The sequence below is a fragment of the Stegodyphus dumicola genome, chromosome 3 (genome assembly GCF_044657685.1).
Source record: "Stegodyphus dumicola isolate Sdum_Otavi_A_Nest chromosome 3, ASM4465768v1".
Lineage (NCBI taxonomy): Eukaryota > Metazoa > Arthropoda > Arachnida > Araneae > Eresidae > Stegodyphus > Stegodyphus dumicola.
The window spans coordinates 82,076,476-82,101,455 of record NC_140770.1 but is presented as its reverse complement, the minus strand read 5'-3'; the positions used below and the strand labels follow the sequence as shown (position 1 = coordinate 82,101,455).

The following is a 24,980-nucleotide window of genomic DNA, read 5'->3' as shown; positions in this document are numbered from 1 at the left end:
TACTCTTTCCAATACCTTACCGAGCGCTGGCAGTAGACAGACTGGCCTGTAAGATGTAGGTTCTGCCGGAGTTTTGCCTGATTTTAGGAATAACGCCACTTCTGCCAACTTCATATTTTTAGGAAAGTACTGATGTTTCCAGCAAGCTGAAATGACCGCTAGGAATAGTTTTGGGAATTCTCGGTGTATCTCTCTAATGATGATATTATCAATTCCATCCGGACCTGGAGCTTTTTTGGGTGCCAGAGTACGTATGATGTTATCCACTTCCATTTCCGTAGGAGGGAGTTCGTCTCTTCTGGTAACTTGGCGAAATTTCATACTGTAGGTTTTTCTCGCTTCCTCTTGCTCCTCTAAGAAATCCTCTTCATCATCATCAGGAAAAACTGCATTTATGATCTCACTGATTACTTCGATGTTGGATGAGGCAGTGCTATTCACCATAGGCGAAAGGGTCGTAGGACGAAACACCTTGTTACATGTTATCTTTTGAGTAGGTCCAAAGGCTTTAGTGACATTACTAAGTAAGTTCTCCATGAGATTAACTTGGCCTCTTTAATTTTTCTTTTATATATAGCTCTGGCTTTATTGTATGTTATCATTTTGAGTTGCCGTAGATATGGATCTACCGTGGATTGTGCTTTTCTGCGAAGTGCTCGAACTCTGCTCCTCTTTGTGTTAAGCTCTGGTGACCACCAGGATATCGAGTGTTTTGCCTTTACAGATTTCAAACGATATGCTTTGTGGGCGGCTTGCACTATTTTTGTAACTAGTAAGTCGTAGAGATTATCTAAGGAGTTTCTGTCCTGGCAGTTGTTGAAATCTTTGATAAATTTCTCTACATGCGCTCGAATGTGTTCCCGTAAAACGGAATGTCCTCCAAATGCCGTTTTGAATCTTTTCTTTGTTATGTAGTCTATAGGAGTATCCAGCCTGTAAGTAATAATTTTGTGATCACTGAGTGACGGCAGGTCACTCACTGTCCAATCTTGTATGTACGGAGTTGTATTGGGAGTTGATATTGTTAGATCTGGCCACCCTCGAGCTCTAGATGTTTCAAAGGTAGGCGGTGAGTCCTGAGCGTTGATGACAATGAAATGCTTACTGTCCAAGAATTCGAGTACCGCAATTCCCCTTCGGTTCTCCGAGTCAGCACCCCATATGTTACACATATGGAAAACTAAGAATATCATCCTGGCAACCAGCCCGTTTGCCGGGATTCGAACCCTGGACAGAACAACCAGTTGTTCCATTAGACTCCGCTCAGTCGCTGGTGGCCTGTCCGATAACGGAAAAGTTCAAAATTTCATATTAGAGGAAAAGTGGTAGCATAGTATAATTCGAAGTTATTGCCATTTCAGTAATGTGAAGCGATTTCAAGAATGTTTAATTATTTTATTTAGCTTATGACAAACTAAATAAAATAATTAAACATTTTTGAAATCGCTTCTCTTAACATACTGGTAGTTTGACCTGCATTCAAACCCCCGTGAACAGGCTATTTTTATGATTTTAGCTTATTGTAGTGCGAGATTGTTTCCCTTAGAAAATCTGTCACGAAAGCATACCTCCCCTTAGGCAGATCGCCTTCACGTGGTTAATAATCTAACAAGCCAAACCAAACACAACCCGAGCGACGACTCGTAGTCAAGGCACGTCATCATGAAAAGCTAACTGAAATTGGCTCATATTCACATTAAACATGGCAGCAAAATTTCGCTAAAACTGGTATGCAGGCAATCCATGCAGGATTTGAACTCGCTTCAAACTAGTATTCAACGATTTTACCGCTACTTCGTTGGAGGGCCTTTTGTAGTATCTATAAGTAAAGTAATCGCAAAGACGCAATCATTGCGTACCGACGGATGAATTAAGTTCGGAATTTAAAGAATAACTTTCATTCGGGCTATTGCTGTTAGCATTGACATTTGGACAGATGTTAATTTATTTTAAATTCTTTTGATGTAATTATTTTATATCTTTAAATAATTGATTTTCTGACTGTAATTTTTTGTGCGGAGTATATCTAACGCTTCCGTACACTAACTGTTTTAATTAATTTACACTCCATTAATTTTAAGAGATTTTATATCGATAGATTTCTTTCCAAAAATGTTTCAAGGAATACATAAGCGATAAGCGACGGAGGACGTGGGCACTGTCCCTTTACCATTTGGGTTAATCAGTACAGCACCACGTCCACCTTTATCTGACATTTCGTATTACATTATATATTACGATACATGATTTACACATTGCATTATATACTAAATATCAAATTAATACCTTATCCTAACATTATATTAACTTCACATCAACTTATTACATTAAAATTCTTTTCTAATAAACCCTATATTGGTACATTATAAAAGGGTTATTTTGCACAGGATTCGCATTAGACACAGGATACGCATTATATTATCATTATACACTGGGTACACATTACATTATTAAGGATGATACAGGGGAAATTAATGATACATAGGAACATTATATGCAATAGGGGGTTATAGGCACGATACGGGTTAGATTATTCACAATAAATTAGTTATACACAGGTATTGCATTATACAGGATAAATTATTCATATGATAGGCTTTATACACTGGATGCATATTGAATTGTCATCTGAACCATGCCAGTTGCACCCGTTACTCAATACACTGCCTACATCGTTATGCATAATACTATTATAAAGTTTGCATTCACATTGTTTCAGTTGGGCTTTGCATTGTGTGTCATGTTGCTCATTAATCAGTACATACTACATTACATATTATGATACATATGACACTATTACGATTACATTACATATTACATTATATATTATGATACATATAACACTATTACTACTACATTATATATTATGATACACATGACACTATTACGATTACATTACATATTACGATACTTGGCTTACGTATTAGATAATGTACTACATATCAAATTAACAAGATAGTTATCAGTACAAACTACACTACATATTATATATTGCGATACGTGGTTTACACGTTACATTATATTCTACACATCAGCTTGACAAGACAAAATAACGCCTTACCTTAACATTACATTAACTTCCCAACACTTATTACATTAATTTTCTTTCCTAATATACCGTATACTGGTAACAGATACATTATCATCAGATAGTAATAATGTTGTTTTGCATTGGCTGCGCATTCAACACAGGAAGCGCATTAAATTATACACAGGGAAATTAGTGATACATAGGAAAAACATGCACAGAAGGGGTATATACATGATGCGTGTTAAGTTATACGCAGGGAAATTTGTTATGCACAGGTGAAACATTATGCAGGATAAATTATACTTACTAACTTATACGAACGTGCATATTACATTACTCCTTATAATTAAACCGGTAAGCTTTACAATGTTATTCTGTACCGAAGTTTTTACACTTATAATACATTGCTTAATCATTACATTAACATATTTACCATGTACAAAAACATGCAATGGATTGCATTGGCATTCCTAATATACATGGATTACTTCTGCATTTACAGTTAGCATATTACTGCAGTATTTTGCATCTGTGCATTTCTCCATTACTTACATTTCGCACCTTAGAATAGGTCGCGCTATATGCATGTGATTGTATTAATACGCGTAGTACATGAACTGTCCTGCATTGCGTAATTTGCCAGTGTTGACACATTGCTGTTCTGTTGAAGGCAGTTATACGCGCTGCAAAGTGCATACTTATATGCGCGATAACTGACCTCAGTGCGTAATGTTCATTACTGACTCAGTTCATTTGCAATATTTACAGTTTTAATTTGTGAGCTGCTCGTAGCACATCATGCCGATAGTTATATATACATGGAGTTTGTATGACATGTTTTTTAATTTACACGATACATGGCACATGGTAAATGGCGTTGCACACTCCACCTTGCATTTGCATATCATATCTTAGCACGTTTGCTTTAGATTAGACATAAGTCTGTGCCCACGTTCATGAGTTTATCAACTATCTTGTTGATTTTTCAGACAGTACGTTTGTCTTTAACCATAAATCTGCAGAAAGCCTGCGTATTTGTAGTTGGAATTGGCAGGTGCAGATCTGCTGTAAGCGGGCATTGGGTAACATAATGATCTGGGGTGCCCATCTCACCACATATACACTTGCATTTTGTGCGATCCCGTGTTTTTCATAGTACACGGGGAAAGCACCGTGTCCGGTAATGTATCGGACCATTTGTGCATGCACTATGAGACGGTCTGAGTCTACCGTAGGGACGTGATAGTGAGCACGGCGTCCTGTCTCACCAGTATCCCATTCCTCCTGCCAAACGGATTTTGCCTTGTGTTTCAGACTTTTCTTTAAATATGAAACTGGCCATGGGAGGGTGATATGTTCCGCATTGATGTTTCTTGCAGCCTCCTTTGCAAGTTGATCTGCTTGCTCGTTCCCCCTGTTGCCGACGTGGGCCTTGGTCCATTCTATCCTGGTGTTCAGATGGCTGTGGTCGCGCAGATGTGTCTGAATCGCTGCAATCAGTGGGGAGCTGTGCACAGAGTTCACTATCCCCTTCGAGCCGGGTAGCGAAAACGCGCGCTTATCGCGGAGGCCGGCAGTGTCTTCCGCGAGCGTCTCTCCAGGGCCGGGGGCTTTTTTGCTACTAAGCCTAAATCCATGAAATTTCCGAAGTATCAACGCATTGTTTAATAATGCTCTATAGAGTATTTAAACGGCTTATGCTTTATAAATATTTTTATATATATACTTTAATTACCTTATTTCTTGTTTAAATGCATATTTTACACATTTTATTTTAATTACTCACCATTTTATGACTTTTAACATTATACATCTGAAAACTAAATATATTACTTAAAATTCTCTTTTCGTATGAAAAATTTGAAAACAGGGATCTACACACAGTCCTACGTTACATTCCTTGAACTCGTAATAACTCATTTGTCGTTTTGGAGAATTTTTCCGGAATGTGAACAAACGAAGCATCGTCGTCTTCTGAACAAAGTTTTGGAAAATGTCTTTCAGTTAATCTTTCAGAATCAATATCAGAATATGAGAATTTCAGAATCAATATCTGAAATATTTTGCAACATTTCTGCTATTTCATGCTCTGTTAAACATTTTCGGCGCTTCGACATTGCAACGGTAAAAACAGAAAGAATTCAAGTCTAACAAGATCTAATTATTTTCTAAAAACTGAACTGTAAACCGAAATACTCAACGCTTTAGCGCATATAAAACTTCTACTTACAATAAACAACTACCACGTGCGAATAAAGTGCGATTTAAAGAGACGTCATAAATCACGCCATTCGGAAACATCTAGTTCCCCGTTTGTTTATATAATCAAAAACACGTGTATGCGAGTCATGCTTCTCTCATTTCGAGTAGAAGGTCTAATGTACATGTATCTGAAACCATATGGACCTACAGTGCCATCTTGTGGCAGAAATTATAGTTTCTAAAACGTTCCAGGGTACTGGCACAAATACGTGACAGTCGGTAGTAGACGGGAAAATGCTCTGGCACGCCTGCGTTTCGGCCGGTAGGTGAGTGTGTTCGTTGCTGGCACGTAGACGTGACAGTCGGCGCGAAGGGGCTATTGCATACAGCAAGGAGAGGCTGTCTGTTATAATGAAGCTGTCGCTTTGCCGCTGTTGGATTATCGTAAGTAGAGCTTGTTTGATGGCCATTACTTCACTCTGGAACACGCTGTTGTTTGTGTCCAGGTGACCTTTCCATTGTGCTATTGTGCTTTGCTGTCTGAGGGCAACATAGGCGCAACCTGTATTTTCATCTAGTTTTGACCCGTCGGTATAATAGACTAGATCATCTTCCTTTATATTGGTGTTTTATATTGCTTGATGCTAATCTTTACTCCGTCTCCCAGCGTTGAGGGGTGATCGGCAAGGCGTATCATCTTTTGTTCAAATTCGGCTGGTGAGTATAGCTCGTCTCTGAAGGTGGTTAGATTGCCAAGTTGAGTGATCTCCTGATAGGCTGTTTCCTTTTCTACGCTCAGATGGAGCGGTAGCAATCCCGCTAGTACGCATAACGCATTTGTAGGGGATGTTCGAAAGGCCTTGGTGACATTCAGGAGAAAAGGCCTTTGTATGCTAAGTAGATGCTTGACTTTGCGGCCCTGCATAGGCGCTGACTAAACAGCCGCTCCATAAGCTATAACTTTCTCGGCTACTGTTGTGTAAAGCGTTTTCTGGATATAGGGATTGAAACCCCATTTATAGCCCTGCATATATCTTAGTTGTTGGGCTGATCTTGTAGTTTTCTTTTTCAGCTCCAGCACATGAGGGATCCAGTTTAATTTGGTGTCGAAGAGGATTCCTAGATATTTCAGCACTGGAGTGATGCGGAGGCGATGTCCGTTTAAGTTATCCTTGGCTGTCTTGCCAGCGATCCGCCTTTTTTTGGGACGAGCAAAATTTCAGATTTGGCCTCTGCTATTTGAGGTTTTAGGGCTGCGCATCTCTCTTGAAAAAGGGAGCAGGATTCGATTGCATTGGCCTGGAGCTGTTCCCTGGTCCTTCCTTTGACGATTAGGGCTGTATCGCCTGTGTAAGCAATGATCCTTGTATCATCAGGCCATGGGTTGTTGAGGACTCCGTTGAAGGTTATGTTCCATAGGAACGGTCGGGCGCATGAGCCTTGCGGGCATCCCTGTGTCTGATCTTGTTTTATAATTCCGCTGTTATGTGGAAGGATCAGCCGGCGGTCCGCTAAATAGTTTACGATGGTGTTGTAAATATTGCTTGGGCAGTTAGCGGTTCGTAGAGCTTGTAATATTGCTGGCCACCACAGCGTATCAAAAGCGCTCTTAAGATCTATTGAAATGAACGCTGTGTGGTAGCCAGAGGATCTGTTAGCCAGTATTTGGTTTTTGACTTCCATTAGGGCATGTAGTGTTGATTTTCCTGGGCTAAAGCCAAATTGAATTGGACTCAGGAACCGGGTTCTGTGCAGATGGTGTCTTAGCCTTGTCATGAGTATCTTTTCGAAAATCTTACCCAGGGTAGAGAGTAAGCAGATCGGTCTGAATGACTCTGGTCTCGTAGGATCTTTGTTCTTCTTCAGGAACAAGACTACATGACCGATTTTGAAACACCTGGGAAATGTCCCGGTACGAAGAAGCTGATTAAATAGCAGTTGGAAGATGTTGACATTTGTTCGCACTATTAATTTTATTATCCGGTTGTCGATGCCATCTGGTCTAGGTGCTTTACGCTGCGGAAGCTGGCGCAGGACCTGGAGTATTTCTGCAGTTGTAATATCAGGGTCATCCATGATACATATTTTTTTCATACTGCAGTTGTAATATCAGGGTCATCCATGATACATATCAAGGAATACATATTTTTTTCTTTAGATTTCAAAACATTTTGGTTTTAAAATCTTAATAATAAAATTTTTAAAACAAATATTTCTAGAAATTCCTTCGGCGTATTCATTTATTCCATTTAGTTGAAGTTTCGAGTAGAATATCTTCTTTTCAACATTCATATAATTTTTATATGTCAGTTCGCCATTTCTACGGAGCATAGAGCCACACATACGAGTACAAAACTCAGATTCAAAAAATTCTTAAATGATAAAACTGAAAGCACAGTTTTATCATTTAAGAATGTAAAAAAAGAATATACCATTATAATAACGCGCATTTGAAATACGAAGGCAAACAAGAAAGCTGGTTGCAAAATTTTATATTTTTTCCTGACGAATCAGAAATTGTAATCATTTTTCAATACAAAAATAAAATATTTGATTCTACAACATATAGGCATAAAGGCGTCCTCCGTTACAATTCTTATTTTTTCTTTTTTCTACTAAAATTCGGCAATGTACTATAACAACGTCGGATCTTGTTTGACTTTAATTTCTATAAAGTACCACAAGGCAAACAGTTGTAAAACGATTTATCTTCTTTCGCAAACTTTTAGTCGGCACACAGATAATACATACCTGCTGTATGACAAAGATACTTCACTCTAAGGACTTTTTCCTAAAGTGCTCTTTTCAAAGAGACTTCACACCCTATTAAGACCTTTGTGTCAACTGACAGCCGCCTGCAGAAAGGTAGGGTAAGGAAGACCAGATCGCGTCGTCTAAACACGTCTTAAGCAATCTTCGCGAAATTCGGGCTTCGTGTATACACGTCTTAAGCATTTTTCGTGAGATTTGAAATTCGTGTAAAGACGTCTTAAGCATTTTTAAAGGAAATTCCAAAAACGTTTAAACACGTCTTAAGCAGTTGAAGGGTTAAGGAACTTTGCAAGCTATTCGGCATCGACGAAACCCGAACAGAGTCTTTACATCCCCAGTCAGACGCTATTGTTGAGAGGTTTAATGGAACCATTCTTAATAAGCTCTCGTTAGTGGTTTCCAGAAACTAACACGACTGAGACAAGAAGCTACCTCTGTTTTTACTGCCCTATCGCAGTGCTGCTCATGAGACTACCGGCTATTCCCCATTCTAGTTGCTCTAAAGTTCTGACTTTCGTCTGCCTTGTTGTCTCTTCTTTGGTCGCCCTCCAGATGTGCCTCATTGCCTGAGGAGTACATCCAAGATCTCCAGACATGGTTTGAAGTGATGCACAGTTTTGCATGAGAGCGAATACTTGACGCTGGAGAATTTGAAGACCCGATACGACACGAGAGCTACACGACATCGATTCAACGTAGATGACAAGGTGTGGTTGTGAAATCCGATTTGATGGAAAGGACTCTGTCTAAACTACAGTCACCTTGGGATGGTCCTCCCACAGTCCTAAACAGGCTGAACAATGCTGTTCGGACCCGTAAGTCACCAAATTCTAAGCCTAAAGTCATTGATTACGACAGGTTAGCCCCTTACTATGGTCATAGTACATAGTCCCGATAGTGTCTTATCAACCTATCATCGGTCTTATCAACCTATCATCGGAGCTATGTGCATTCAATCTATTACGAACCCTACGCACGCAACATTATGTATATGCCAATAACAGTACAGGAACCAGGAGATCGCATTAGAAGATAGATTTTGCTATTCGTCTAAGATCATTTTTTTAAAATTTAGCATTGCCAAAATTTGAATATTTTCGTCATTTTAAACACTTTTGTAACTGAAAGTATATGACTACGATCAACCATTGTGAAAATAAAGGCTGGGTAAGTAGTTTTAAGCCTGGTAAGAGAGTGGGTATATACGTTTGGTATTGCCGATTGCAACAGAAAAGAGAGGTGCGCAGCTAGATGTTATAACAGTTCCGTAAACAAAATTTTCCAAGTTCTAGGATTAATCGATATTGAGTTATGCGAAATACATACATAGATAAGTAGGTACGTACAGACAGTACGATAAAAGTCCTTGCTGAATTTATTTTGCAATTCGTTTTAGAAAAAAAAAAAAAAAAAAAAAAAGCTTTATTCTTCCCGTACACACAAATGCCATGCAAAAAACCGTTCAAATGAGTTCAAGAGCGGCCAATAAGGATATTTTCGTTGAAATATGATAACAATACTTCTTTTACTTCGTACAAGAAAGTAAAAAAGCATTTTATACGAAATAAGAAATTTTATGAGAAAAAAATCTACAGAACCTATATTTATACAGCTGGTGGAATGATGGTTAAATATAAAAGGTGTAAATCTACGCATACTTAAACATGTGTGTATTACATGCATGCCTGGTTTAGCTGTTGTTGCATATCTACGAGAAAATATGCCTGAAACGCAGCAAATGTGCTGATTGTTTAAATCGGATGGGAGGGGAAGGTTAGGTTATTTGAACATGGCAAAGTACATGAGGGATAACTGAATATGGAAAGGAATGCAATAGTGGAGGTCTTTCTGAGGCAAACTGGCTCAGTCACGTTACACATGGGGAAAACCGCGAAAACACACCAAGCAGCCAGCTCGTTCGCTTGGGTTTAAATGTAGGTCCAATTAATTACTATTCAGCAGTCTTAAACTCCGTGACTAGTGATGGGCAACTTCGGTACATTCTTGTACCCGGTACGAGAGAAACGGGTACAAACAAGTACCCGGTACAAAATACCCGTTACTCAAGTAACCGTTACTTTGAAAAGTACCGAAAACCGATTTCAAGTACCGAGTACCCAAGTAACGATTTGGAGTACCAAAGTAACGAAATACCGGCGTAACGATTTGCTGTACCGGAGTACCCTAGTAACGGTTTACTGTACCGGAGTACCCTAGTAACGATTTGGAGTACCAAAGTATCCTACTAACGATTTGGAGTACCGAAATACGCAGGTAACGATTTTGCGCAATGAAGGAACTCTGTCACGTCACCACGTGTTTGATTTTATCTGTACGGAGTAAGATTTTGAATATCAGAAAACATGTCAACTACGGAAGTGTCTGAGGAGCAGACCATTCATGGACACAAGGAGCGCATATCACTATTTCGCAAATACAACCAGATACTACTGTCTTCGTACCAAAACCGAAGCGAGCTGAACCCTCATCGATCCTCCAGTAACGAATACCGAAATACCGAGAAGAGATGCATATTTTCGTTAAAAATTAACGAATACTGAAAAGCACCCGTTTCGGTACAGAAGTCACGAATACCGAAAATTATCCGTTTCGGTACAGAAGTAACGAATATCGAAAAGTACCGATTTCGGTACAGAAGTAACGGGTACTTGGATGTACCGATTTTCAGTACCCGTTACAACTAAGTACCCGTTACAAAATACCCGGTTCGGTAGCACCTACTCATCACTATCCGTGACTGCTCAGCCCCACCAGTCACGAAATCACCCACCAGTCACCAAAATCAGAAAGTGCCAGTTAAGTTTTTTCAGTAAAAGTCAAATTAGTGGTAATAATCAAAATGTATCAATTCTAAGTATAATGAAGCGAATAATAATAATATAAACAGGGCAGTTATTTGGATAGATGATTCAGGTTCGTCATCACGCCTGTTTGATAATGAACAACTGTTAACTGGTTCTAACAATATTACATCAGAAATTTCTATAACTCTATGTCAGTCTAAGTTAGGTAAAAATTAGTTACTGTAAAAACTAATAAACGCATTTTAAAGGATTTATTGTATATTGCAAAGCTAGGTAAGAATTTATTATCATTATGATATTGTAACTAGTATTATCAGAGCCTAACTGAGGCAGGGGCATACGGGGCAGTTGCCCGCCTCCCCCACATCAGAGAGGATTCCAAATTGAAAAGAAAGTTTATTATAAAAATTTAAATACCTCCATAAAGTTCGGTTGTTCATTACTGAAATAGTGAAGCAGGGGGGGGCAAAGAAAGTTTTGCCCCGGTCCCCAACTAGGCTAAGTCGGGCCCTGAGTATAAGTGGCGATGTTAAATTTCTTGATAATGAAGAAGACGAAGGATTTTAGAAGGATATAGAACTTATATTCTATATAATGCAATTCCTTGACAGGAAACTGCAGATTTTTTTTTTTTTTTTAAATACAAGAAATCATTTTCAGAATTCTACCGAATTTACTAAAAGCCATAACTGATATCTTTTTGCACTTGGATGGAGATATGTTGTTAGCAATTAACCTCTAAAATCCTGTCCTGTTAAAATAAATTTTGTAGACTCACTCATGATTCAGAAAGTAACGGACGAGAAGAAAGGAAAGGAGAGGATCCGGAAGCAGTCTTCGCTAGGAAAAATATAAGGCTTTTAAATTGACCTTCCACTCGTCCTTGCTCATAGTGGGTTCTCAGAGTGTTGCGATTCAACAATTATTAGGTCATTAATTTGTATTTAACATTTAATAGTCTATTATTAAGAAATGGACAATATAAAAGCAATATTTTACCACTGCGCGGAGCAAAAGGCTAAATATATCTTCTACGTGCTTTTTCATTTAGCCGGATTTCAGTGTATTACAGTTCAAAATAGTGTAAGATTTAGGATTTGTCTTTTCTGCCGTATTTCGAATCCCAGAAAGGGTACTGATGAGTTTTCACTTTCCCGGTTCCAGGGCTTAATTTTTAAAATGAGGGGTGTCCGAGCCTTATTGAAAATTGTTATGAAATGTAAGAGCAAATAAATAAATATCATAATAAATAATTAATGATTAAAATTAAATAAAAAGGTAAATAAAAAATAATTAAAAGTTTATATAATGGCAAATATTTAAACAGCAAATTAAGATAAAAGTTAGTTTTATTGTGCTTGTGGCTCGTGTTCATTCAAAAACTGAGAAACGGAGCCGCGCTCTATTGGGCTTCGTCTGAATTTACTGAATTTTTTGCTCGTCTCTGAAATAATAATAAATCTCTACAACGTACTCTCTGAAATATTAAGTCCAAACTAAAATTGGGAGACCCATAATTCTTCACCATTGAAACTCATACGGTCACTTGTGGTCGAAATCCTTACGCGGGCACAGTTTTCATGTTTTAACCCTAATAAGTCTGCATATCCAATTAAAAGTTAAAAAATTATATCATTATTTTAATCAATAAAATAGGTTTCTAATATCATACGTTTCATAACTGGTAAAAAAATCTTTCTTTCCTCTCCCATTTTTTCTGAAATTTTTAGTGTAAACCTTTTGTTTTGAGATTAATAAAACTAAATTACAATCTAAGCCGCACATAAGGCTAGATTGTAATATAGCCTTATATGGGTGTGCTGTTTTGCTCTCATACGAAATCTAATCAAAAAAAAATTTTAAATTTAACATCTGAAAAATAAGCCCTTTTCTTTATAAAGATTATCTGTCATAAAAAGACAAATTATAAAAAGCTTTCTTCCTTATTGTAAATATGAAGGAAATACGGGTTAAATAAACTTCCGTTCCTTTCTTTGTTCCACCTGCTACAAGTAACCCCTATATTAGCGCATATATATTTGCACCTTTGACCTAATTAAAGCAAAGAACATTTTGACTTGGTTTTCTTAACATTTCGACATTGTTTTTCTTTTTTTTTTTACTTGTGGTTCGAACACTGTCTTAAAATGTTAAGATTTTTCAGTTAAGAGAGTTTTTATATAAACACAGTTCTATAGAAATAATTATCCAAACTTTTTTCAACAGCAGGTAAGTCTCTTGTTGTGATAATAACAACTAATGTGACCTGTGCGAATAATTTTTCCCGAAATTTTTTAGTAGTCTATTTCATGTGTTACGATGAACTCTCTTTAAATATTTCATGTGATTTTGAAAAAATAGCTGAAAGAAATTTGAAAATATATTGAATATCTTAAAATGTAGCAATGGATATTACAATATCAATTTGAAGTTCAATGAAAAAAAAAAAAGTTTCAGCATTTTTCATTAATGTCCTCTTTCAGTTTAAGTTCTTAGGCAGCATGCAAGTGATTATTCTTTTGCGCCGAAATTTATAACATGTAGTATAGTAACATTTTCTTCTTATTTACAATAACGTTATAAATACTTATAAAATACATCACATTCTGAATCAGCAGATTATGAATTATGTCATCTACAGACTCTAAACGTAAAATTAAAGGATAATAAGAACTAAATGCATTTCTTTTAAATCTTTCAATTAAGTAAGGTATAATTTGAATGAGAAAGGACCGATTAAAAATCTTATGCGAGTCAAATGGCAGTATATTCAAGAACTGGTAATTTTTCAGGGCATGTGGATGATAATTTGAAGATCTTATGTCGCGTAGAATGACAACGTTTAGCAGGCCGTATGCCGAATGTTGGTTGAGTTAAATTGATAAGAATGTTGAATGTTTTCTGTATTTTTTAATATTTAGTTTTCAATCTTCAACAATTAAACAATAAGATATTTTTATCTCACGGCTGAATTGTTTAACATTTAATATCTGTTAGAAATCAAGAAATTTTTTCTAATGGTTACTGATATTATCAAGTTTCATTCCACAGATAGAAAGAAAAAATACTATTGCTACACAGAAAATATTTATGTTAATAATTTTAAAATTAACGAGTATATGCTCTTCGAGGTTAAAATAACATCTTGATTGTAAAGTGTTCTGAACGAATGTAAAGTGAGCACAAAAAATAAATCCTGAATTATAATGGGATTTCTAGTTTTCTCTTTGCTGAATAAATACAGTTTTTCTTTATTGGATGCCGTTTAGTTACATAAGAAAATGTTTGATAATTTAATTGTAAAATCTTCGGACTATAATGATCCTCTAGATTTTAAAGTTACATTGTAATTAATCTCCTACATTACCATTTTGGCTTCTAAATAACTTCCACTTTCATCAACTTCCTCCAAAAAGCGGAATAATTTACGTATAAATAAACTGTTTTAAAATTATTTAAGATGTAACTATGCTTTTTTTTTTTAAAACAAGGGTTTTTTATTTTAAAACAAGGGTTTTATAAAATAAACTTTCATTTAAAAGTCATAAAATAATTACTAATCTGAAAGGATTAGTAATTTCTACTACTAATCTGAAGGAAAGTTTATTTTATAGCTTCACGGTAACAAGAGATTAAATAATACTCTTTACGAAATGATCCATAAATTTATGTCACGATTAATAAAAGCATGGGCACTCTGGATAAATTTATAAAGATATATAATAGATCTTAAACTGAATAGAACAGGCACAACTTCTGCTAGATGATACTTCCGCTACTTTTGAATATTTAAATTAACATAACAAGTAGTTAAATTCAAATGTATATACCGTAGTTTAGGACTACAGATGAAATAGATTAGTTGAGCTGGCTCAGAATTTTACTGGCACATAATTAAAAACATCGGCTGGTAAAACGCTAAATCTGAATATAACTTTAAGCAGAGCTGACGAGAGTAACTAACAGCAGGACGAAGTTGTCAGAAGCTCCTAATCTAAAGATTCAAAAACCAGCAGCTTAAATACACACAAACTAATCTGCGTTTTGGTGAGAAATACGGAAAGGAGAATTTATGGTAAAGACTTAAATCATAATAACTGGTTAATTAACATAAAATACCTTACGTTTTCTCCATCACAATTTAAATAATCACAAACTAAGGTCTTAATGATTGGCAGAGATCTTGGCTAAGATTTTAAGCATGAAGCCATGTGTTTAAAACAAGCTGTTTAAACTAACAAAATCAAATTGTGCGAGAAGAGAAGGCATTTGTTATAGTACCATTTCAACAACGATTAACGCAGTGTGGAGACTTTTGAACATATTTAATAAAAAAAGGCACTAAATTATTTAAGATGTAACTATGCTTTTTTTTTTTTTTTAGCTGAATTAGCTTATATATAAGGCTTGCAATAAATATTTCCTTCAAGCGGCAGATTTTTTTTTTATTTAGCTAGGTACTAAATTCATTTGCTAAAAACTAAAAATAAATAATTCAAATTTAAAAAATACTATAGCAGCATAATGATTACAATAATAATTCTTATTACAAATAAAATTTGGAATAAAAAGAACATTTTTAGGAAGTTGTTCAAGAAGTTCAACTTTTTTTAAAGGATTAAATTGCACTATATTGAAGTATGTATTCTTATGATATGGAAAAAAATTAAAGATCTTATCTTTGTCGATCGTCAACAACGGAAATTTATGATGCAAAGAATTTTATCGCAAACTAAAAACATTTATTCGAAGTGTTAAAAATTACATTCAAAATCTGACACATCTGATCAACACTTTCTAACTGTCATTTGAAAATAAGACTTTAATCTATTTCTTGCGCAAACAGCAAAGCATCCAAATAAGAGATCAGTTTTAAGCATTTCATTTTTATGTCACAAAATCATAAATTACCATATGAGAGATATTTTTGATTGTTTCCTTTGTGAATGTTTTTGGAAATTCCTATTAAATCTCTTTTAATTTGTTGGAATTTAAATATGTGCTAGTAAATATTGATGTTATTTTCCCTTTCTTGAACGCGTTCTTAGGACATATGCAAATTTCAGATACTCTTTAATTTGAAAGACGCGAAAGAGGCCTGATTGAATATTTAGAAAGTAATTTGGAATTGCTTCCCCTTACGGAAGTGCGCTAGCTTACCATTACGGAAGTGCGTATCGCAATAGTGGTTGTAGGAGTATGGATATATCTTTAATTTCTCACCTGTTATTAGAACAGACTGCGACACTGGATTTTATTACAAACAGAATGGTGTTGAAAAGCGGAACAACAGAAAATTAATAATTTAGTTAGAATATTTTGAAACTGCAGATAAACATTATTACTAACTATTAAATCTGATTAATATTTTCAGGTCAAATTTAAGTTTTAATATTTCTTCTTTCCCAAAATGAAAATATTATACAAAGCAGACAAAAAATTCATCAAATTTTCAGACCAAGCATGTCAAACTCGTGGCCCTTGGGCAGCATGCAGCCATTTTCTGTGGTCCATCACGATAAAATAACAAAATGCATATAATTATGATATATTAACAACAAATGGAACATTACCGGATATAGAATCATATATATACAACCTCGGATGCCGAAAGAGATTCTTGAAACATGAGTATCAAGTCTTGAGAATCTCTTTACAAAACTCCTTTTTTAGCGTCAGTTGAGAAAATGCCAACCAATTTATAACTGGAAGTAACATATATTAAGTGCTACTCAGCTCTAAAGCAAAAACTGAGGGAGTATCCTAGAAGTTTACAAATACTCGCCTGCGCGACCCCCAGAAAGCCGCAAATTTGTGACGTACGTGATTTCCATGTTTGATATTATGCACCAGTGTGAAAAATTTTTTGATTTATGAAAAGGAACAAGTCCTCAGCGAGTTAACATACATTAATCTGATCTCTGTTTTGAAAATTGCTAACGCGAGCAGCATAGACATCTGAAAGCTAGTTGTAAGATAAAGATGCGGTGTGTTGGAAAAGAAACCTAAGATATCCAATCTACGTTCCATCTAATTGTTTAAATGTTTCATTGTATTCCTTCTATAAAGCTACAGTATTTGGAAAGATTTTATGTACACTGATGGCCATTAAAAGTGCTATAGCAGGAAGGAAAGGAAATAACAGAATCTTACTTATATTACATTTAGAGCATAATGGAAAGAAGATTGGATAACTGGATGAAATTTACAGGTGGTTTGGAGTATATAGCTCGAAGAATTAAGTACACAGACCTTCAATCCGGCTGGGCATCAAATCGAACTGAGCTTGAACAACATATACAGGTGCTTCATTGCATGTGCCTTCAATGCCAGCGCTCATCAATCGTGGTCGCTAGTGAGTGGCGGAGTGTCATTCTCTTGCAACCTATTGCCACATGTTTACATTGACTGAGAACCTGGAAAAGATGCTGCCCAGGGCAACATTCGAATGCTCTCTGTATCCAGAAAGGTCAGAACAGTCCTGAGATCATGCGGTCATGAAATTATCTTCTTAAAAGAAGGCGTAACGAAGGTTTCGATGATAGGATATCGAGTAGAAATGTTACATTCTTGACAGGCCAGAATGTAACAGCGGTTGTCCACATTATCGGTCATGAAAACAGGTGATTCGAATGTGTACCCAACGGTGCTCATAATTTAAAACTAATTACCATAACTCATAATAACGTAATAATGCCTATTAGTACCTAACCTGTTAGTACCCATAATCTGTTCTAATAGGTCAGGTGCTGGGCCTGTGTGATGATGAATTCAAGCTGGCAAACGTTTGTTCTCCTAAGTGCCTCCACACATATATACGTAAATCACGACGCTGTAAGCAGAATTGGCATTCGTCTGTAAAGGCGACCTGCTGCAATTCCTGCGTCCAGCGTCGTCGCCCGTCTGCCACTGTAGGCGCTGCTGTGTCTGCTGCAACGTCGAGGGAAGCCGCACAATGATCGCCGTGTTGCCGACGCCGTCGTACTTTCAGCGCGGACAACCGCCCAGCCTGTATAGTGATTACTGACGCTGACTGCCGTATCGATGGGCTCGGGTTCAGTTTGAATCCTCGAGAAAGCATGGATGTTATTAAGCCTATAACATCTAAGCAGCAAGAGGACACTCATACACGACGAGCCAAAAGTCCTCTCGAGAGTTTGATGGTATGAAAAAAGGGCTGGAAGGCCACTGGACCGCTCATCCCTCAAAATATGGGTGGAAGTTAGGTTCAGCAATGCCTCAATCACCTGCGGTCACAATAGATATGCAGGCCCAGCTTCTATCCGTATCTACCCGTGCAGATATTTGCCGTTCTGTATTCGAATTAAGTTCTTGACTCAGGTACTCACATGGTTGAACGATTCCGAAAAGTCAAGAGGACAACATGTCTGTCCTATCTAGCATAGGTGGCCTGGGGCAGCTGAGATCCTGCATGGTGTTCAGTATGGTTCTTCTGGATCGATCGATTCCATATTCACCTGACATGCAAGTAATCTCAACTAATATGAGTAGTAATACCGCAGTCCCGACAGGCGACGATCATGTTGTGGTTGAATTCCGATACGTACTAATAGAAGCTTCTCCTTCTTACATGAGACACAACACGAGCTTTACACAAATAATAAAAGTTCGAAGTTCACTGACTTTAAAAAAATTTTCCCTAAAGTTGTCAAAATGAGAATGCAAAAAACTGAAGCTTGCATTCTTTACTTAGCTTCAATTTTTCGCCCTTCGATTGCAGAATATTATGCCTGTCATACGGAGATCGAACTAAAACGCTTATGTTATCAACTTAGTTTTTGAAAAGTAAACAGAAGAAATCTTTGTATCCTACGCCATAAAAAATCTATAGGAAAAATACTTCTATTTGTTATTCTCTTACTTTCAAAACTACATGTTACTTGATGTTAGCCCCCTCGACACTCGAAAGAGGAACTGAAACTTAATATGACTTTTAAAGATCCAGTATCTGCCTCTGAATAAGACTTTTCTGCCCCAGGCCATGGATCAGACACACAACTTCAAAAAGTGCATACAGAAAGAGAAGTCTGCTAATTTTTGAAGACAGACAGACTGACCGAAGATCCTTGAATCATTTAAACAAGTTTTAATTTTATTTGAAGGTCTTTGCATTTTGTTTATTCTAAAAAAGCGAATGAAGAGGACATAGTGAATTATTTCCGAAGCAAAAGATACGGATCAAGCGATGATAGCAAGATGGAGACACAGTTATCTGAAGAACAAGTTGAATTCACCTTTAAGGTTTTGCAAGCCCTTCTTGAGCCGGAATAAGAGGAAGACTCATAGAATACTTATGTTTAGAGAGGAAAACTTATGTTTCTCAGAGAGGTTGTTATTAGAGAGGAAAACTTGTGTTTTTCAGAGAAATATAAGTTTCTTCTGGGGAGAAGGAGGAGATCATAAAGAAATCAAAGTCCATTGTCACTATCAATGATCTTCTGAAGAAGTGGTAAGAGGTTCAAATCTCAGCTAAAAATGGATTTACATTACAGCTTACTTCATCACAGTGGCCGATATGTTCAGTGATAGTGTCACGCACTATTTGACATCTGTTTTTGAGGAGAAGAAGGAAACCGCTATAATTTCTTGAAATCTAGTCTTTTGAAGAAAGCAAGGCAGCTCTGCAAGAAATTCAGTAGCAGCTATCTTCCACATCCAGTAAACAATGGAAAGACTCAGATGAAATTGCGCTGAAAACCTATTAGATTATGGGCGCACACAGTATGTGTAAATATTTGCTATAGCTAATAATAAATTAGTAAATTACTAGCATTTCCGACATTAGTATATTATTAATATTTTCAGAAATAATTTAATGATGACCCGTGGATTTGGACTAAATGTGGGAATAAATAAAAATTATTCCTTTAGTGAAGTTTACGAAACTGTCTCATATGACAGATATTTCGAATACAGAACGTTATCCTGGAGCAGACTGATTCGTTAGGCAAGGAAATATTTCTTTTTTTTGCCCATACGGCAATGCTGACAGATCCTGTAGGCTTATTCTAATAGACTGATAATAGTAAAAGTTTTCCCGGAAAAGCACATGGGCAGTTTGACTTTCCCACATAATAAGTAGAAAACATGTAATAAGACACTCTTTGAAAATAAGGTTCTCTGATTATGAGCATTATACGGTGGTAATCAAAATATTTTTTTAATTAAAAAAACACCTCTCAAATCTCTTCAGCCCTAGAACTAAGTGAATTAAGACATTTATTTTAAAAGGGTAAAATATTCTTTTTTTTACTTCTTCAAGTGAAACGAAAGTATGAGAAATGTTATTTATTTTAATTATAAAAAAAATTCAAGAAACATTCATTATACATAAATTTAGCACAAATTTTGAATCACAGAAAAGCAGCACTCAATCTGTTGAAACTTTCTCAGAAAGCATATCTTTTGTTAAAATATGCTTTGTTTAAACTTTAAGAAAAGAGAATTTTAGATTGATATATAAATATTTTCTAAAATTTGATATTTGCGCATTTTAAAATATCCCCTTAAAATACTTAAGATACGTAAAATAAATTTACTTAAATTCAAATTGCTTTCAAATTTTGTCTTTTATCACAAACAGATCTATTAGTTTCTCCCAACATACTGATACAAATTTTAATTCCTTTATAGGTGGTTTTAGACGCTATGCAGTTTCGCCTGACACAAATCTTTGTCTTCTTGGGAATATGCCTATTACTCTCCCCGCAGTTTTCTGAAGGTGCCTTGGGGAAAAAAATTCTAAAGTGGTTTCTGAAAAGAAGAGATATAATGCTTTTCCCCATCCCCATCCCTTTCTGGACGTAAGTAAAAGCTATGATTGCATAGAATCTTGAAATTTTGATAATGCGTGTAATATTTTCATTGATTTATAGATAAAAAATATAAATTAATTATTCCCTTCGTTTCCATTGCTAAGACGCTGCATTGGATTGGTTTCAGAAATTTACCTCAATAGGTTTACTTTTCTTTAAGTAAACAGTTTTGCTTTGGTTTCAGAAATTTACCTCAATAGGTTTATTTTTCTTTAGGTAAACAGTTTTGCTTTACTTGAGAATTTTTGTCCCTTAGAGTATATATATATATGTGTGTGTGTGTTTGATTTCCCTTAAAATGAATTATTTAGCTTATATTTGACATGACACAATTTTGTTTTTTTCCTCGTAAAGGAAAAAATAACTAATAAATAAACAAAATAAATGGAATTAATGAATCATTGCTTCCATTACTGCCAGAGCAGCTTTAAATGGACATTACAAGTTAGATTATTTTATTTGCCGCCACAAGAGAATGAGCCAGTAGAGTTTCTTAATAATGTTTTAACAGTTTGTAATGGCTAAATGATTGTTAATAAAATGCTTGTTTGAACAACACTTTTCTGAACTATTTTTCATTAAATTCAAGAAACAGTTTATTCTAGATCGCATTTATTCAGCATTTCTGATACTATCATTTAAATCAGATCTTCAATGAGACTTAAAACAGCGCAGTAGAACAGCAGTTCTCTAGAAATTTTAAGATTAAGAATTCTACATCATCCCGAGAACTTTCAGTTTCAAATATTATTCTGTAAATATTTTTGCATTATATTTATGCTTTACTTACTTTAATTTAAAAAAATAAATAAATTGGATAACATCCTCAAGTCCTCACGTGAGTACCACCAAAGTTTGCCGTCACGCCAGTAAAGGGCGGCACTAGCAATATCAAGACATTATCATATTATTCTCTGACTTTGTCACTCTTACGGTATTTCTCTTTTCGTCCATGCCCACCAGCGGCCGAGCGGTAAAGTCGCTGAACACTGGTAGTTCGGTCCGAGGTTCGACTCCCGCGAACGGGCTGGCTGCATGGGTGTTTTCGTGGTTTTCCCCATGTGTAACATGTATACGAGTCAGTTTCCCTTAGAAAGCCCTCCACGAAGGCATCCCTCCCCTTAAGCAGATAGCCCTAGTGAGCTTTGCCATAATTAAATACACACACACACTCTTTTCGTCCATTCGGATCGCTGTGCGATTGGACATAATCTTTTTTTTAACACTGTGAAAGATCCTAGAGCTTCATTATGATGAACTGCTAAATATATTCTATTATTGAAGATAGCAGAAAAAAGAAGTTCAAGTTCCAAATCATCTTGCAGTGGACTTAATATATGTTATAAATATAATATTCTTATATGTTCAACATTCACCATTAGTACATGGTAAATGTCGACATTCACCGGTGTAAGTCAGAAATAAGAGTATTTGGAAAATATTTCGGATATACACCAAGCGACTATGTGAATGTTGACATTCACCGGTGAAAGTCGACATTCTCCAGATTTCGGTGTTTCACCGTAATATATATACATAGCATTGGTTTATATAATATATAAAACCTTTATTTATAAACCAATATTATGTATACATATATATATATATAATTTTTAATTAGATAACGTTTTATATACCATCTGCAAGGAAAAGCTTTCTAATTTACTCATAATTACTGTTATTTATATATGTGGTAGGGGAGTTGAAGATGAATATTCCTAAGGTCAATAACAATTCCAACATTTTCCACACTACAGAACATTTAATGAAAATAATAGAAAAGGTTACATTAAATCGAGCCACAGTGTCGTTTGATACAAACAGGATTCTGCATAGCTTTTACATATTTTTTAATATATCAGCTTAGTGCCTACTCGCACTAGCTGTCGTATATGCAGTTTTGTTACCACCTTCTCGTGAACACAACCTCTTACCACCTTCGCGTGGGATAGACGACTGTCTGTCTATATGTCATACTCGTCTTTCACCTCGCTCTCGCTGCAGGCGGATAGGTGAGGCCCTCTGGTGGCTGTGTTGCACTTATGGATACAACAGCTCGGCGATCCTGACCCTGTTTTCGCCCTCGAAAACACGGATCAGTGAAACTGGTTCATCAAGACAGCACCTGAAAAATAAATTAAAAAAAAAAAAGAAAAGAAAAGAAAAAGAAAGAAAGAAGTGCGGAAGAACCATACACAGTTCCTAGACAGGAACAGTCCAAGGCTTCATGAGATCAGCTGCTGTAGTGGTACATACATGCGACATGCGACGGAGGACGTGGGCACCATCCCTCTACCATTAGGGTTAATTGGTACAGCGCCACGTCCACCTGTGTCTAGTGAAACGTGCCAAGGTCACTGAGGCCACGGAAACGCCTCGCACCGACCACCGAAACCCAGCGCCTGATGCAGGCCACATTGCATCAGCTATACCCTTGCGGCCACTGGGAAATTATTTTACATATACTGTAGAAAATGACATGGCTAAAGAAGGGTCATCGCTGCTGCTGCAGGCTGAATTATCAGACATTAGTATGCACAAGTTACTGAATTATATACCAGATTACTAAATTATATATTGGAGTACAATATGGTATAGAATCATGTAATGCATAGTAAGATTATGCTAATGCTCAAAATACATATTGAAACAGGAAGTATTATACATATTGAATTATGACACTTACTGTATCTGGACATACTAAGATATGATAACATGATGAGGTTATACAGATATTTCTGAGATTTAAAATACATGGTGAAACATTAAATACTGTACATACTGAACATGAGCATACTATGACTGAGCATATTGAAACATGAAATACATAGTGAGATAATACTAATTACGCTAATTACACGAAATACCTGATGAAACATGAAATACTGTACGTACTGAGACAGAAAACATACTATTACTGAGCATACCGGAACGTGAAATGCATGGTAAGATTATACTGATATAAGATACTGAATTATATACAGGATTGCTGCATTATATACAAAAGAGATATTCGTATGACAAATATAGAATGCATAGTGAGATTGTACTGAGACTTGAAAAGCATGTTGGAACAGGAAATGCTGAACATACTGAAACATATAACATACTATAATTGTACATTCTTAAGTCGTGAAATACATAATGTACTGCTACAAAGTACTGAGTTATATACGGAATACTGAATTATATCCAGAAGAGATATACATATGTCAATATTGAGCTGTATAGAAAGGTTATACTGGAGCACATTGTAACTGAGCATTCTGAAACACGAGGTGCATTATGAAATTATACTCATAGAGGACATTGTATTATAAACATGAGGGATATGCGAGTTAGAAGCATGAAGTACATGAGATTATACTAATGCATTAAATATGTAGTGAAATATGAAATACTTTACATACTGTACATGGTACTTACTGAAACATGGAACATACTGAAACATGGGTAACATAATGAGGATATACTGAAACAAGATACTGATACTAATACTTATGTTATACTGATATTTGAAAGACAGAGAAACATGGGAAAGTGAACATACTGAAACATGAAACATACTGTTACTGAATAAAATGTGACATGAAGTACCTTGTGAGTTTATACTGATGCAAGATGCTGAATTAGATACCGGATTACTGAGTTATACAAGGAGGATATATGAATTATAGATTTGAAATACATAGTACGGTGATTGATGCTGAAATAAGATAATAAATTATATACAGGATTACTGAATTAAATATGGGAGAGAAATACGTATTATAATGTTAAATACGTAGCAAGATATGCAGACAGACGCTACAAGAATACATAAACAAAACAGTTCACTTGGTGACAAGATATAGGAGTGTGTAATAATGGCGTATATAAACTACAAACTTGAGATGCATAGTGCGGTGATATTGAAACATAGAGAGGGTGAGATTATACTGATACGAGATAGTGAGTTATATACATGATTACTGAATTAAATACCGGGAAAAAATACGCATTACAAATTTAATATGTATAGTGAAATTGCAGACAGGCGTTACAAAAATACGAAAATAACAGTGCGTTGGTGGCAGAATATCGGAGTACATGAAGCATACAATTGGTATTTCATGTGTACATATGATGCTGCTGACTGTGATTACAGATGCTGCCATTACCGCGTTTTATGATGACAAAGTACTTGTATACTACTGCTGCTGCATACGTAATAAGTTACATAATAAGAGCATACATAATAAGAGCATACATAATAAGAGCATACATAATAAGAGCCATTTATATGTGCAGTTACAATTATATAATGCTGCCAGT

General features: G+C 35.9%; 1 protein-coding gene across 1 annotated transcript in view; it reads left to right on the top strand.

Moving 5' to 3' along the window:
* LOC118203559 (uncharacterized) overlaps nucleotides 1-24,980 on the top strand; it is a 235,732-nt gene that overhangs the window by 201,820 nt on the left and 8,932 nt on the right. Inside the window, exon 29 of the transcript XR_015040229.1 lies at nucleotides 20,485-20,654. The gene's annotated coding sequence lies outside the window, so the exon portion shown is untranslated. The remainder of the gene's footprint in view (nucleotides 1-20,484; nucleotides 20,655-24,980) is intronic.